Source organism: Haliaeetus albicilla, chromosome 26 (assembly GCF_947461875.1).
Source record: "Haliaeetus albicilla chromosome 26, bHalAlb1.1, whole genome shotgun sequence".
NCBI lineage: Eukaryota > Metazoa > Chordata > Aves > Accipitriformes > Accipitridae > Haliaeetus > Haliaeetus albicilla.
In genome coordinates, this window is record NC_091508.1 from 14,504,402 (window position 1) to 14,509,338 (window position 4,937).

General features: G+C 44.6%; 1 long non-coding RNA gene across 1 annotated transcript; it reads right to left on the reverse strand.

Moving 5' to 3' along the window:
* Window positions 1-1,945: 1,945 nt before the first annotated feature.
* LOC138682042 (uncharacterized) lies at window positions 1,946-4,022 on the reverse strand. Its single transcript, XR_011322247.1, has 2 exons — window positions 3,834-4,022; window positions 1,946-2,673 (listed from the first exon to the last, which is right to left on the reverse strand). It is a non-coding gene; the product is annotated as an uncharacterized lncRNA (long non-coding RNA).
* Window positions 4,023-4,937: the final 915 nt, after the last annotated feature.

Genomic DNA, 4,937 nt, shown 5'->3' on the forward strand with positions numbered 1-4,937 from the left:
TTGTCTGTCACGCAGAGTGGAGACACCAGTTACCACAGCTTAGGTAAACCACCCTGCAGGAGGATTCAGTGAAGGAAATGGGCAATGGCTGAGCTTCTGACTCATGAAGATATGTGTGTTCTGTGCAGATTTAGACCTGAAGACAGGTGCAAATTTTATTCACTTTTCCCTTTTACATTTCTCCTGTTCCCCTCTTCCCTTTCACCCCACTTCAATATCTCCAGCCAGCCTTTTCTGTGTGAGAGATGATTTGGAAGTGCAAAATCAAAGCCTTTCTGTGGTGTCCCGCTTCTCTCTCACTCCTTTGCTCTTTACTGGTATATTGGCAGAGGAGCTGATTTGGATTTGCTCTGTTAACAGGACTTCTGTCAGTATATTTTATATAGTTAGGCAGGCTTAACAAGCACAAGAGGAGCTGTGTGAGTGCTGGTGCCAAACCCTAGTACATTCATCACCCATATGGTGGAGGCTACGCCGGAGCTGCGGTGCTTTCTCTGCTTCACTTTTACTTCTCTCAAGACTTCCCAGCTGCAGGGCTGGCAACCATCTTTTCCCAGTCCCTTGCAGGACGCTATAGAGGAGATGAATGTGTTGCTGTTATCAGGAGGTGAGCAAGTCCTCCCTGTGCTCTGCTTCTTTTGAGCTTGGGTTAAGGAAGGCAGTTACCTGCTTCCCTCATCCCTGTAGAGGTACTACTTGGATAGGTGCTGGTAGAGCAGGACATACTCGATGCAGATCTCTTGCAGAAGAGGGGCACATTTTCCTGAACAGGGCCCTGGTGTTTGTGGGTTAAGGAGTCCTGAAGATACAAGAACCACTGAGTCCTGGTTTCTTGGAGACTGGCTGGCTTTAGTGTCTAATAAGGCGTAAGCTCCAGCTGAAGCTTTCGGGACTTTTAACAGGGTGCTGCTGCTGAGGAATCTCTGAGCAAGTTTTGACATAGGTGCAGTGGGCTTCGAAGGTATCACTGAGCCTGAAATCTGGGAAGAAACCATACCTTAGGGTATCTTGCTGGCAGAACTCAGTGTCTAAAAGCAGAAGGCTCTGTGACTGGAGTGAAAAATAGAGCCAGGATTTTCATCCAGGTTTTCCTAGAGAGAAATATGTGCTGTGCTCCGTGAGGTTCATAGAGAGGGAGTGCAGCCTGTCCAGAGTGCCTTGGATTTACTGCACATGCAGAGGGACGAGCACATCAGTCCAGGTCTTGTTCACCTGTATTGCCTCGGAGGGTCTGGTGAGCACATCGGGGCTTCTGGCTGGGCCCCAAACCCATTGGGGCTACAGCATCTCTTCCACTGAGCAAAAAATTGGAGAACAGGCCACGCAGCCAGATCCTTCCCCAGGGATTATTTTTAGAATGGACCAACATTCCCAACTAAATGTTTGTTAAATCTGATGCCTTTCTTCAAAAACTCCAGGTGCCACCAAAGCATTGGGAGTTTTTTGGCTGGGAGCAAGCACAGAAAGCTTAGATGGTTGTTTTGAGGCCAGCTGTGCTGTTTTTCCATTCATTCATAACTGCTGCGAACAGTGAGGCCAGTTGGAGAATACAGGAGGAACCAGTGCCTGCGTCCATTCCCTTCATCTCAGCTGCACGTCTAGGGAAAGCTTGGGAAAGTTTCCATGCCATGGTTATTTATATTTGCCACCCTGGTTCTGAACTTTTGTGTGTGTTGGTAATAATATCCCATTACTAAACTGTAATTTATGTATGCATCATTTGCATTGTTGAACAGCTGTTAGCCTCTCTAAACTGCTTGCCTGCCATATTGCATAGATAATAATATCTAATCCATATTAATTATAAATGCACAAATCATCTCCTAAATAAGGCAAAGTTTTGTGAGCAATACAAACCAATGGGTGCCAAGAAATGTTAGTGTTATGCCTGACACCTCATCCTCTGGCTGTCATGTCATGAATAAAGAAGAGCCCATAGCACAAGTTAAGGATGGCATCTGAGCTTTAATAGCCTGCAGCCACTGCCATAAACCCTCCGGCTATGATTTCATCACATCTCACAAGCTAAACTGCACTGGGTCAATAAGAAACCTCTATGGAGAAATTGCCGCAGGAAGTGGGACTGCAATTATTATTCACTACCTGGCGTTTGTCGGCAGCGGATCTACGCTGGACTAACCCCACCTTGTGGTGTTGATGGGGTCTGGCTGACCTGTTTTGGAAAAAAACATTGATTTCCACCCTGTTTTGGTTTGAAGCCCCCTAAAGCTTTGCCTGCTGGTGGTGGAAGTCTAAAATAAGCCCTTGCAGTTGGCTCACTTTCCTCTGTTGGCTTTCTCAGCTCTCTCAGAAAAAGCCTATGGATGCCCCAGCTTCTATGATCCAGGCTGAAAATTTCTGGCATAAAACATAACATCCACTATCTATCCATGTGCGGTCATTCATTCTCTTCCACCTCCTTACTGAGGAGTTAGGTGTTGCTCCTATTATTTTCCTTTTTGGCTACTTTCTGTCTTCTCCCCCATCTCCCCTTCACAATTTCAGATGGGCACATTATTTTCTTTCCTCCACTCTGTGCTACAGTGCTGTATAATATAGCTGTCAAAAAGGTCCCAGGTTTCTTTCCAGAGGTGGCTGCACTTCCGTGTAATGGTTGAAAACTTTCTAGGGCAGTTTCTGCTCCTTTTAGATAGCGTATGAACAGGACAATATCTGAAAAGCAAAAGCAACATAAATGGCAAAATTCTCAGCTTTTTTCCTGCAGAGTTATAGAGATAATATAAGGACTCTATACTGCTTCCCCTCCAGGCATATTAGTCTAAATGCCAATGAGATCTTACCTGCATGTAAACCAGTATACTTGTAAAGTATCCAGCACAAATGGGACTCTGATTGGAAAAACAACTTCATCACAATAATATTTAAGCTGGGGATAGCAATTTTTGTTTTCGTGATGGCTAAAAATTGCCATGTTTGCCCTTCCCCCTGCAAATTATGATGTCTTTTTCTTAACAGCATTGATTTCCTTTAACATTTCGACTAAAAAAAAGAAGAGTAATTTCTGGAGAGTCAAGCCGCTGAAAGACCCTAATTGTTTGCAATACAGATGATCATAGAACTTAGGGAACATTCTTACAGATATCATTTCACTATAGATGCCCATTCTTACAGATTTCAAGAGGCAGATTATCAAGCAGAAAGAAACCATCACGGACACTTAGAAAATGTTTAAGATCTAGGCAGTTCAGCCAAGATTTGTACTAAAGAACCTCAAACCCATGGTTACTCTGTAGATACAAATATTAGGAGTATAACGCAACCTCAGTTTCCCCAAAAATCATGAGGACAGGGATCATAATTGCAGATTGTCTCAGACTCTGATGCAGACTGTGGTTAAGTCTAGAGTTTTAACCTACTCTCATGAAAATTTTTAGTTAATAAATTCCGACTCTTCCCTCACCCCACGCACACATGTTCAAAGTACAAGGCATAGAATTCATTTGGGAATGATATATTACAGAGAGAGGTGGTGTCTATGCCTCTAAGGCTCCATCCTGCAATCAGATCCACTATGTGACTGCTCTTTGCCTCTCCTTTCCTCCCCCTCATACCAAAAACACCTACAGGAAAGCTCAGCAGAGCCTTCCCTGCTGTTCTCGGTCAGTCGAAATGCCTCTCCCTGTGAGCCAGAACCCTGGGTTAGGGCTTTGGAGGGGAACACAGCAGCGATGCCACACACTGAATTGAAGTACATCTGCAGGAAAGCTGTGGGGCAAGTGACATTAATTAGCTCGGAGGGAAATCTATAGCTGGGAGTCTGAAAATTAGATCAGGAGGATCACTAGGAAATATGCAGCAGGAAACAATCTTACCTTGGAAAAAAGAGAAGGAGAAAAAAGCCAGGTATATTCTGGTGCTGGTTCTTACGTTGTTCGTGCAATAATGAACAGGAGACACTTTCTCTAAAATCTCTTCAGATTGTCCCTGCTTCTCTCAGAGGTGCGTGCCTGACTAGAGATAAAGTGCCAAAAAAAAAAAAGACAGGATGGCGGCTGTGTTTGGTGCTGTATTTTTCTCCTTAAAAAGGAGTTTGACTCTTGTCTGCCTTGTCTGGGGGCCAGTAGAGGGAGACAAGCCTCTGAGCTTACTTCATGCGTGTTTTCTCCTCTCCAACAAGTTCTCAGGTTCTTTTTTTTTTTCTTTCTGCATTATTATTATTTGGGTTGAAATATTGTTTTTATGAAAAATAGCTATAAATGACCCTCACCTTGCAGTTACAGAGAAGATTAGATTAAAAATGCTGCAGGGAGATTTGGGTGAGTGAACACATGGCAACAATCCTCCTGTGGCAATAATACAAGGAGCAAATTAGCCCAGGTAGGGGCTCTGAATGCTGTGGAGTGTGCGTTTTTCTGTGTGAAAAAGCCTCTTCATCACTGCTTGCATCTGTGCATGTATATAGGCTTACCAGAAGTCTGTGTTTGACGGCAGATGTGCAGGCATCAAGTTTCGGAGGATCTGGTGTAAAACTGCAAATTGGATCTGTAAAACACCAGTTTTTTCCTAGCTCACAGCAGCTATAGCATAGTTGGAGCAAGAATGGGGTGCTGTGAAAATTGCCAGGAGCTGGCAATAACTACAAGGCTGGGGATAACCCTGGGGAGGGATGGGATGTCCTGGTCCAGTTTCGGTCTAAAGCTAAGTGTTGGGTGGTTTTTTTTTTCCTTTTCTGTGCTCCTAAAGGAGTGGAGGGGGGTGTGTGGGAGAGAAATGCGCAGCGTTGTGTGCATGGGCGATGTACGGCTTTTGCAGTGTGCCATGTGGAAGTGACTCGTCTGCAAGGACAGACAGGCAGTGCTAAAAGCAGCAATTCCTATGCATGTAGCCTGAAACTGGGACTTCCAGAGAAGAGCTTTTGCAGCATGGCCAAGCGCATGCAGAGGGTGTTCAGAGATGGTTGTTAGTGACCAGTACGC